The sequence below is a fragment of the Physeter macrocephalus genome, chromosome 9 (assembly GCF_002837175.3).
Source record: "Physeter macrocephalus isolate SW-GA chromosome 9, ASM283717v5, whole genome shotgun sequence".
Lineage (NCBI taxonomy): Eukaryota > Metazoa > Chordata > Mammalia > Artiodactyla > Physeteridae > Physeter > Physeter macrocephalus.
This window is the reverse complement of record NC_041222.1, coordinates 62634271-62646615: the sequence shown is the minus strand read 5'-3', so window position 1 is coordinate 62646615 and position 12345 is coordinate 62634271. Positions and strand designations below refer to the sequence as shown.

At 39.3% G+C, this 12345-nt stretch overlaps 1 pseudogene; it reads left to right on the top strand.

Annotated features, from left to right (window-relative positions):
• On the top strand, positions 1 to 304 carry LOC102993278 (histone H4-like; annotated as a pseudogene).
• The last annotated feature ends 12041 nt before the right edge of the window (positions 305 to 12345 follow it).

Sequence of the window (12345 nt, the reverse complement as noted above, 5' to 3'; positions counted from 1 at the left end):
ATGTCTAGTCATGGTAAGGGTGGAAAAGGCCCAGGGAAGGGAGGGGCCAAGCACCATGGAAAAATGCTGTGCAAAAACCTGGGGATCAGGAAGCCTGCCATCCAGTGTCTGGCACAGCATGGAGGCATTAAGCCTATCTCTAGCCTCTTCCAAGGGGAGACTGGCAGGGTGCTCCAGGTCTTTCTGATGAACATGATCCAGGATACAGTCACCTACACAGAGTATGCCAAGCCCAAAGCAGTCACAGCCATGGTGGTCTACAAGCTCAAACCCCAGGGATGTACTTTAGGGCTTTGGTGGCTGAGAGTACAGGATCTGCCATACCTCAACATTGAAAAAAAGAGCCCTTTTCAGGGCATCCCATGAAGTCACATAAAGGGTTATTGTGCATTGCAGAGTTGTTAAATCTGAGTAGGTAAAATCAAATAGTGGTTTGCATAAGGTTGCTGAAAGGTAGATGCATTATTATTTTGCAATGCAATTACATAACTTAATCCTGGAACATTTCATCACACTAAGGTGTTGGGAAATCGGGGTGTTTTTTTTTTAACAAAGCAAAAGAAATAGGTCTTTTAAAAAGGGGTGCAATAGATGAGCACAAGCAAATGGTGCTAATAAAAAGACTGGCTACCTAAAAAAACAAAAACAAACAAACAAAAAAAGAAACATTTATTCATTTTCAGGATCCTGTGGGTTGCTTAGGCAATTCTTCTGATATAGGCTGGCTTTTGCTGGTTCCTCCTGAGTCTCCTTATGTGTCTGCAGTCAGCTGGCAGCTTGGCTGTTCTAGAATAGCCTCAGCCACCTCATGTCTGGTGGTTTGCTCAGTGTCAGCTGGAGCAATAGGGATGATGTAGCCATGTATCCGTATTAACTGTAACCAATCACTTTTCTTACTCATATGACACCATCAGATCCTTGCTAATATCAAGATACATTATTTTGATGGAATTCCCATGTTAAAATAATACCCATTTTTATTTGACCCAGCAGTGTTTCCAGCCCCAGGGGATAGAACAGGATTGATTAAAACCAGAGGTCAGCAAATTTTTTCTGTAATGAGCCAGAAAGTAAATATTTTAGGTTTGTGAACCAAGAAGCAAAATTGAGGATATTATATAGAAACTTAAATAAAAAGAGAGAAAACAAATTTCCACAAAACTTTTATTGATGAAATCCAAAGTGTAATGATAATTGAGCACAGTCATTTGTAATTCAGGTCTACTAATGAGAAGAATGGAATTCTTTGTTGGAAGATAATAGTTCATTTAATTGGGATTCAAAGTTTATATTCCCTGTCATCAAAATCAGTTCCAAATATTCATCTGTTAATGCTGATCTATAATGTGATTTTATGCATTTCATCTTTGAAAACACCTTTTACACAGATAGATATGGCCAAATACTGATATCAATCTATGAGAGTATGATTTTAATTGAGCATATTTATCACTTGGAAGTAATTTACAGAATTCTGTTAGGTTCTTCTCTTGATATTTGCCAATTACCATGTCATTATATTGCAGATTAATCACTTTCAATTGAAGGTTAGGTGGAAGATACTCAGCTGCAAAGTTACATGGATTTTGAAATATGGAAATTTCCTTTCTACATGCATTAAGATCCAAAAATGCTTTTGGAACTGTAGTTTGAGCATAGAGAATATATCTCCTGCAAATTTTTGTGGGAATGAAGATCTTGCTTCTTTTTAAAACTTTGACAGCACAGGAAGTATATTAAACAGCTTGACATTACTTGTGATTCAAACAGCATCAGTTGTTCTTAAAATTACTTTCCCACAGCATTACATTTGCATATGGGCACTGTCTGCCTTGTAATTTTATACTGAGAAATTAACCAAGTCTGCAGCAAAAGTGAATTTTCAAAACCAGTCAGTGTTCAATAAAAGTGATCGAGGGAAGTTCTCATTTCAAAAAAATTCAGTCTCAGGCCTGAGTTCAAAAATTGCGTTAAAACTACCATTGCTGGGCTCCCCTGGTGGCGCAGTGGTTGAGAGTCCGCCTGCTGATGCAGGGAATACGGGTTCGTGCCCAGGTCCAGGAAGATCCCACATGGCGCGGAGCGGCTAGGCCCGTGAGCCATAGCCACTGAGCCTGCGCGTCCGGAGCCTGTGCTCCGCAACGGGAGAGGCCACAACAGTGAGAGGCCCGCGTACCGCAAAACAAAACAAAAACTACCACTGCTAAGCCATCAAACTGCTGTATGGTAGGGCAAGGCAAAATATTCAGCTTCTATTTTTGACAAAAGTTCACAAAACTGATGATTGTTAAGTCCACCAGAGTAAATGAAGTTTAACATGGAGGCTACTGGTTCAAAAGCACAAGAAATTGAAAAACTTTCTGCAAATGACCCACTGATGAATAACACAATGATTAACCACAGGCTTTAAACACCTATCATTTCACAAGCTTTATAAATTTGTTCAGGTAAGCCTTCTCTGCTCCACACATATTTTTATCACCATCATTTGGAACTCATCTTAGCAGATTCCCCTTCAGGTTGTACTGAATTAAAGCTTTCTCAACTTCTTTGAAAATATTCTCATCTATAGTTGTTCCATGCTGACAATTTATAGAGGCTGATTCTTCAGTCAAACTCAGCATTGACTCCTTGAATAAACAATGTACTGAACGGTATTAGTAACATCTGTCAACTCATCAAGAGACAAGGAAAACCTGTGGAAATCGTTTAATACTTTGTTTTTTAATTAACTATTGATGTTGCTCCCAGTGTCCTCAACTCTTCAAGGAACTGTTCTCAGTGAAAGGCTACTGGTCTTAAACAAGTTTATTTTCTCCAGAAATACGTCTTTAGCTGCTGCAATCAAACATGACTTAATTAACTCACCATCAGTAAACGGCTTTCCTTGCTCGACTAACAAATGAGCCACTCAGAAATTTACTATGGTTGCAATTTTTTCATTTTTATTTTTGTGGAGAAATTCTGCTGTGATATGTTGCATTTTAAATATGCATATTTTTCTGATCATTGATTTCCTGTGAGTTGGGAACATTGTGATGAATCTGGGAATGTCAATATATAATGTAATCTTTTCACACAGGTATAGTGACTACAATAAACACATACTTTGTCAACTATTTTGAAAGCAAAATAATCCACATCCATTGTGCCTTTAAAAGCATGACATAAAAGGTGAGTGACATCAAAAAAATGGTGTGATAGGAGACCTCAGCCTCCCTCCTCCCACAAAGATCAACAGTTAGACAGTTATCCACAAACAAAAACAGTTCTGGGAGAGCTCTGGGGTCCACCTAAGAAACTTCAGCAACAGGGAATTCCCTGGCAGTCCAGTGGCTAGGACTCTGTGCTTTCATTGCTGAGGGCCTGGGTTCAATCCCTGGTGGGAGAGCTAAGATCCCACAAGCTGCACAGCATGACCAAAAAAGAAACAAAAAACAAAAAACAACTTCAGCAACACAGTGGAACAAAAACCTGAAAACAACTGCAAGAAAAGAGGGAAGACAGCTTAACTCTGCCTGCTTCATCCCATCCCCCAAGCCAGCATGGCTCAATGCCAAGGAGAAGCTTCCCAACTAGAAAGAGTTTGCTTCAGCAGGAAAGGAAGAGTAAGGTGAGTAACTGGCATCCCCAGCCTTTTGGGACACTGCACAAACATCCCACGTTAGATTCACCCAACCCAGACCTGCAAAGATGAGACATATAGAGATGGCTAGAAACAAGGAAGAAAAACAAGGGCTACCAGTAGCAGCCATACAGCTAGAGCAATTACAGTTCAAAGTGACCAGCTTTGCAGATAAACCTGACAGATTTGGCCACAGAAGAAACCAATGGCCCAAACAGCCACTGAGGAGCCCTGAAAATGTCATCAGCTTTCACCCCACAGATACTCATCTTCACTGACAACAGCCGCCTGAGTCCCTCCCTGCTCCCTTCCCTACCTCTCACCCTACCAGAGCCAGGGGATTGCACCTACTCAGCCCAGGCCTCTGCAGCTCTGCGAATGCAACACACCAGTCTAGACCTCTGAGTTGAACCCCACCACTGTATGTACATTCAGGGTTAGCCCTTCCAGCTGTGCACTTGCATGCCACTGGCCTGATGCCTGTCACTGGACTCCACTGCAATACGTATACCCAGGAGGAGACTGTGCAGCCACAGGAGAGCACATCAATGACCAGAGCCCATGCAGGTGCTTGTGGGACCAGATTAAACCCTGTCTTCTGGCACTGGCCTGTACCACTGCTCTCACCTGCAGCTGAGCCCCTCCAGCTAGGCATCTGCATGCCCCTGGCCCAGCCCCCATCACTGGCCTTCACAGCCATGCACCCATGGCAAGACCCAGCAGCCATGGTAGTACACCACAACAGCTGGCATCCCACAGCTGTCAGTGAGTCCATAGTTGGCCCCAGCCCTTGCTGCCTGCCCTGGCCCCCATCACTACATATGTATCTGCAACTGGTCCTTACCACTACATAGATACCTGCAGCTGGCCCTCTGTAGTCAGCACTGACTCTGGTCACCACCACTTCCTGTCCTCCCTAGAAATAAACATACTAAAACTAACAGGATGTTACAAAAGCATTTCTAAGGGGGTTGTTTATAGCAATAAATGTCTACGTTAAGAAAAAAGAAGGATATCAAAGAACCTAACTTTACACTTTAAGGAACTAGAAAAAGAAGAACAAACTAAACCCAATGTTAGCAGAAGGAAATAAATGAGAGACCAGAAAAACAATAGAAAAAGTTAATAAAATGAAGAACTGTTTTTTTAAAGATAAACAAAATTGAAAAACCTTTAGCTAGACAAAGAAAAATTAAGAAAAGAGTTAAAAAAATAAAATCAGAAATGAAAGAGGAGATATTGCAACTGATACCACAGAAATACAAAAGATCATAAGAGACTGCTATGAACAATTATACACCAACAAACTGGATAATTTTAAGAAATGGAAAAATTCCTAGAAACCCACTACCTACCAAGACTGAATCATGAAGAAATAGAAAATCTGAATAGACCAAAGAGTAAGGAGATTGAATCAGTAATCAGAAAACTTGCAAGAAACAACAAAGCCCAGGACCAGGTGGTTTTACTAGTAAATTCTCCCAAACATTTAAAGAAAAATTAATGACAATTTTTCTCAAACTCTTCCAAAAAATTAAAAAGGCGGGAACACTAAAAATAAATAAATAAAAGGAGGGAACACTAACAAACACATTTTATGAGGCCAACATTACCCTGATACCAAAACCAGATAAGTAAGGACACTACAAGAAAACTACAGACCAATATCCATAATGAATATAGATGCAAAAATTCTCAACAAAATGTTAGCAAACCAAATTCAACAGCACATAAAAAGATTTTACACCATGATCAATCAGGATTTATCCTTGAGATGCAAGGATAGTTCAACATATATAAATCAATAAATGTGATACACCACATTAATAGAATGAAAGATAAAAATCATATGATCATCTCAATAGATGCAGAAAAAAGTGACAAAATACAACAACATTTCATGATAAAAAATGCTCAACAAATCGGGTGTACAAGAAACATATCTCAACATAATAAAGGCCATGTATGACAAACCCACAGCTAACATTATATTCAATGGCAAAAAATTAAAAGCTTTTCCTCTATAATCAGGAACAAGACAGGGATTCTCACTCTCACTCTTATTCAACATAGTACTGGAAGTCCTAGCCAGAGCAATCAGGCAAGAAAAAGAAATAAAAGGCATTCAACTCAAAAAAGAAGCAGCAAAATTATCTTTTTCTGCAGATGATATGATCTGATATGTAGAAAACCCTAATGACGCCACCAAAAAAATTGTTAGAACTAATCAGAGAATTCAGTAAAGTTGCACAATACAAAATCAACATACAGAATCAGTTGGGCATCTATACACTAACAACAAAACATCCAAAAAAGAAATAAAATAATCCCATTCACAATAATATCAAAAACAACAAAGTATTTAGGAATAAATTTAACCAAAAAGGTGAAAGATCTGTACTGAAAACTACAAAACTCTGATGAAAGAATATGAAAAAGACACAAACAAATGGAAAATTGTGCCATGCTCGTGGATTAGAATAATTAATATTGTTAAAATATCCATACTGCCCAAAGTCATCGTTATTCAATGAAATCCCTATCAAAATTTCAACTGCTTTTTTCACAGAAATAGAAAATAATTCTAATATTTGTATGAAACCACAAAAGATCCCAAATAGCCAAAGCAATCCTGAGAAAAAAGAACAAAGCTAGAGGCATCAGTTTCTGATTTCAAACTACATGGCAAAGCTATAGTAATCAAAACAGTATGGTACTGGCAAAAAAAAAAAAGGACACATAGACCAATGCAACAAAATCAAGTGCCTAGAAATAAACCCTTGAATATATGGTCAACTGATATTTGACAAGGGAACCAAGAAAACTTAATGGGTAAAGATATTCTCTTCAATAAATGAAGCTGGGGAACCTGGGTAACTACAAGCATAAGAATAAAATTGGACCCCTATCTTATACCACTTAAAAGAATTAACTCAAAATGGATTAAAGACTTAAACATAAGAACAGAAACTGTAAAACTCGAAGAAGAAAATGGGAAAATCTCTTCAACAGTGGTCTTGGCAATGATTTTTTGGATATGACACTAGAAACACGGCAAAAAAAGCAAAAATTAACAAGTGGGATTACATCAAACTGAAAAGCTTCTGCAGAGCGAAAGAAACACTCAACAAAATGAAAAGGCAGCCTATGGAATGGGAGAATGTATTTGCAAATCACGTATCTGATAAGGGGTTAATATTCAAACTATGTAAAGAACTCATATAACTCAATAGCAAAACAAATGGCTATTATCAAAAAGACAAGAGATAACAAGTGTTGGTGAGGGTGTGGAAAAAAGGGGAACATTTGTGCACTGTCGGTGGGAATGCAAATTAGTACAGCCATTATGGAAAATAGTGTGGATGTTGCTCAAAAAATTAAAAATAGAACTACCACATGATCCCGCAGTTCCACTTCTGGGTATATATACACAGGAAATGAAAACAGGATCTTGAAGAGATATCTGCATTCCCAAGTTCATTGAAGCATTATTTACCATAGCCAAGATACGGAAACAACCTAAGTTTCTGTCAAAGGATGAATGGAGGGCTTCCCTGGTGGCGCAGTGGTTGAGAGTCCGCCTGCCAATGCGGGGGACACAGGTTCATGCCCCGGTCCAGGAGGATCCCACATGCCGTGGAGCAGCTGGGCCCGTGAGCCATGGCCGCTGAGCCTGCGCATCCGGAGCCTGTGCTTCGCAACGGGAGAGGCCACAACAGTGAGAGGCCCGCGTATCGCAAAAAAAAAAAAAAAAAAAAAAAAAAAGGATGAATGGATAAAGAAGTTGTGGTATATGTAAACACAATGGAATATTATTTAGCCGTGAGAAAGAAGGAAATCCTGAGAACATGGATGAATCTTGAGAGAATTATGCTAAGTGAAAGAAATCAGACAGAGAAAGACAAATACTGTATGATCTCACTTATATGTGGAATCTAAAAGAGCCAAACTCATGGAAACAGAGAGTAAAATGTTGGTTACCGGGGACTGGGGGTGTGGGGGAAATGGGAGATATTGGTCAGAGGATACAAATTTCCAGTTATAAGATGAATTAGTTCTAGGGATCTAAAGTACAGCATGGTAATTATAGTTAATAATATTATATAATTGGAAGTTGCTAAGACAGTAGATCTTAAATAGTCTCACCACAAAAAAAAATAGTAATTATTTAATGTGATAGAGGTATTGGCTATCTGTGGTGTAATCATTTTGCAATATATAAATGTATCAAATAAATGTATTGCAAACCTTAAACTTACACAATTATATCTCAGTATATTTGAGATATATTTGTGTATGTATTATGTGTCAATGTATTTGTGTCAATATATCTCAGTAAAGCTAGGAAAAAAAGCATGACATATAAAGCTTACTTTTCTTATTTTAACATGATGGATCTGTACTGGTTTTTTTTTTTTAAAAAAAAACACATTGTAGAGTAGTAGTTTCTTTTTATTTATTTATTTATTTTATTTATTTAGTCATGGCTGTGTTGGGTCTTCGTTGCCATGCGCAGGCTTTCTCTAGTTGCGACGAGCAGGGTCTACTCTTCGTGTGGTGCACGTGCTTCTCATTGCGGTGGCTTCTCTTGTTGTGGAACACAGGCTCTAGGTGCACAGGCTTCAGTAGTTGTGGAACATGGGCTCAGTAGTTGTGGCGCACAGACTTACTTGCTCCGCAGCATGTGGGATCTTCCTGGACCAGGGCTCGAACCCATGTCCCCTGCATTGGCAGGTGGATTCTTAACCACTGCACCACCGGGGAAGTCCCTGTACTGATATTTTTTTAATGTAAAAATTATTCTTAGCTTGCAGGCTCTACAAAAACAGGTGAAGGTCTAGACTTGACCCACACACTGTATTTTACTTACCCTAACCCAAGCCCATTATGGCTATTTTGTTCCCCTTTGCCAGATACTTTCCCAGACTCCATTATAGCAAGGTGTGGCCATGTGATTCAGTTCTGTCCTATGAGACTTACAGAACTATAAGATTTCTAAAGAATTTTCTTTAACCAGAAAAAGAGGGCATTACAAGGAAGAAGTCATTTGCCCTTGCTCCTGGCTTTGGTATTTGTGGAGAATGTATGCAAAAGTAGCAATTGGTTGGGAGATTGGGATTGACATATATACACTAATATGTATAAAATGGATAACTAATAAAAACCTGCTGTATAAAAAAAGTAGCAATTGATTCTGTTGCTGCTTCCTTAGCTATGGTCCTGTCCCCATCCCACCTCACCCCAGATTTAGACATAACCCCTCGCCTAGGCACTTACTTAACTCCAGAGAACTCCCTAGCCCCCTTCTGCCATCTGAGGATAGGATGATAAGTCTGCAACCTGGAGATGGCCCTTACCCTAACCCGATGATGCTGATCTCTGACTTTCAGCTTCCAGAACTGTGAAAAATTAAAATTCTGTTGTTTAAAAGCCACCTAGTCTATGATATTTTGTTATAGCAGCCCAAGCAGACTAAAACACTAAGGAAAAAATTGTAGTGCTTGTTGATTTCTTCGGTGTAAATAATACTCTGTGGCTGATTTCAAACGACGAAAGTGATGTTAGTGAACATGGAGTTAGGAAGAAATGTGCACTACCAGTGCACAGGAGCCAGTAGAAGCTAGGTGCAGCACTCGTAGTGACAGCTATGGTGCGGATGTCTGTGTATGTGAGGTGAGTTTTGAGGGGAAGGGAGGACAATTGAGGCACATCACACCTCGAAGAGTTACTGTACTGGGGAGCAAGGCAGGCAGTTCTTGCCCCTTTTTACCCTTGTAGGGAACACAGCTGTTCTCTCCAGCATCTGTCTGATACTACATTTTCTCTCTCCTCTCTGCTTTCTTTCTTTTAGTCTCTCCTACTTTTTATTTTTATTACGTGTTGCTGCACTAATCTACTTTTGTGAGAGAAATGGTGCCTCCTTTGCAAGAATGGCCAATAGGTGGTGAACCGAGCAGTCACCATACACTCAGGTTCAGAGGTTTGCTCTCCTGCTGTGCACACTGAGGTACTTAGAGATTGCTGCATCCACCTGAGAGAAAGCTTGTCCTGGGCTGCTCCCAGATTTGGAGACATTCCTACAGCCTGGGGATTTCACAAGACTGGTACTGGATACCGGACCTTGCATAAAATGATGGGAGAAGTGTAGATCTGCTTTCACCAGTATCGACATATACATTCCATTCTTAAGTGATTTTTCTTCTTTAAGACTTCTACTCCTTGAAATTTGTCACTAAGGGTTCAGATGTGTAGCTTTTTCTTATCTACATAATTTTATCTACATGTGATTTCATGACTATCGAGTTCTAATTAGCATGACACATTTGTAAGATTGTAGGTATCCGTGATACAATATATCATATATTATATCCAGGATATAATAATTTCCCCTTGCCCTATGACAGAAGAGGAGAAAGGTAATTTTAAAATGTCTGAGGGACTTCCCTGGTGGCGCAGTGGTTAAGAATCCACCTGCCAGTGCTGCGTACTGCAAGGAAGAGTAGCCCCCGCTCGCTGCAACTAGAGAAAAGCCTGCACGCAGCAACAAAGACCCAACGCAGCCAAAAATAAATAAATCAATAAATGTAAATAAAGAAATAAATAATTTCAGATTGAGATTGACATATATACACTAATATGTAGAAAATAGATAACTAATTTTTAAAAAATAAAACAAAGGGAACTACTTTGAAAAAAAAAAATGTCTGTGAATATGTCTGCCTAAGGAGAGAATGTCCTGTATATGATCAGAGTCTCTTGTACAGTTAGTATTTAGTAGTTGGAATTTCTAAGATTTTGAATAATAATTATTTGCTGGTGTCAGGTTAGCAAAGTTGTTAGACATATGACCCAGTTAATAGCAAAAGATAATACAAAAACCAATCAATTATTCCCAAGTGCCTACTATGGGCAGAGTGGTTAAGGGTTTAGACTTTGAAATCAGAGGAGTACAGGTGCCAATCCCAGAGGTTAATTAATCGTGTGACCTTGGGCAAATTGCTTTAACTCCCCAGGTGTCATTTTCCTTATCTATAAAGTGGGGATAATAATAATATTTACTTCATGAGGTTGCTTAAGGATTAAATGAGATCATTCATATAAAACCCTTAGCCAGTTTCTGAGTTTCCCCTATCCATCCATTCCTTCAACAAAGAGGAATACTTACCATGTAGCAGGCCATGGGCCCATAATAAGAGCTCGGTGAATATTAGTTATTATTGTTGCTGCTAAGTTCTCACCATGGGTTTAATAAACACCCTGGGCCAAAAAGATGCATGAGAAACCCTTGCTGCTGTCACAGGGATTTCAAGATTTTAAAATGACTTTTAACTTAATTTTCTCATGCTTCTCCAATTCTCCACAATTCCTCAAAGATTAGCAATTTCACTTGCAAATATCCCAGAAGAAGAGCTGGCTTCCTGGGTGTGTGACCCATGTAGTCACACAGGGCCTCACACTCAGAAAGTCCCCATGTTTGGTTTAGTGCTCTACTATTGCTTTCTGGAAGTTCTCAAGAGTTTTTCAACAAGGGCCCTACATTTTCTTTTTTTTTCACTTTTTTTTTTCACTAGATCTTACAAGTTATGGAGCTTGTCCTGCTTGGGATGTAATGTTTCTAGGTCCTACAATCCAGAATTCATTTAGAACAACCAGGTATTCTCCAGCTACTTCTAAGACTTCTGTTCCCTTACTATTTTGGTCTGTACTGCTTTGATTATAAGGAACAGAATCCTCTTGATTAAAGGAAGGATAAATGTAAGGAATTAGTCGTCAGATTTAAGGAGGCCCTTACTCTCAGGAGCTGACCCTGCCCTTGAACAGCCCTGAGAGTGAGTGTCCCCTTAAATTTTGCACCCAAGACCTCACTTGCCTCACCCTCACCTGGCCTTGCTGTGATCCTTGGTGGAGCACAAGACCCAAGAAAGAAGACACCAAGGAATTAAATATCCGAGAGCAGGGAAATAAAAATTCCCTCTCCTCCATCCTTCAGTCCCCACTAGGACTTCCTATGGGCTGAGTCCAGATGGAAGTCAGAGGTCCTGACCATAGAGGTCAGCCCAGAGCCTGGTGGAGAAGCTGAGTGGCTCTAAAGAGGCAAACGGAGACTACCCAGCACAGGTTGGGAACAAGACAGCAGACAATAAAGCTTTTCTAGTGTTATCACCACTAAGTATGCTATGTGTTTTAGTTCAGTTTAGAAACACTAAATTACTTTTAAGCTTTGCTGTTTCATTTCTATTAAGTAAAAAAAAAAAAAAAAAAAAAAAAAAAAGGTTTTTAAGGTTTGTCCAGATGAGTTAGGATTCAGCCTCCTGACAAGTCTCATACTCAGTGTAAGGCAGCTCATATGTGGAAGGTGACCTCCTCAGAGACAGCCATTTAACTGGCTCCTGACAGCAACAATTATGACTAATGGATCTATTCAGTGGCCATCATGCCCTGTAACCACACCAGTTAGGAGTTTTACAACCTTTGTAGACTACCCTAATTTCTCTCCTTTTCCTCCCCCTATCTATTTTTTTAATATAGATGCTGCTTTATATCAAAACATAAAAAATAGAAATATGAGAACAATAGTTAGCTATTGCTTCTTAGCACTGGAAGTATTTTCTTGCACAGCGTAACAATGCTGGCAGATAATGCAACTTTGCTTATATCAATACACATTTATAGAATGTTTCCTCTTGATTGACATTTCCATCTGAATAGGTTAAGAGGAT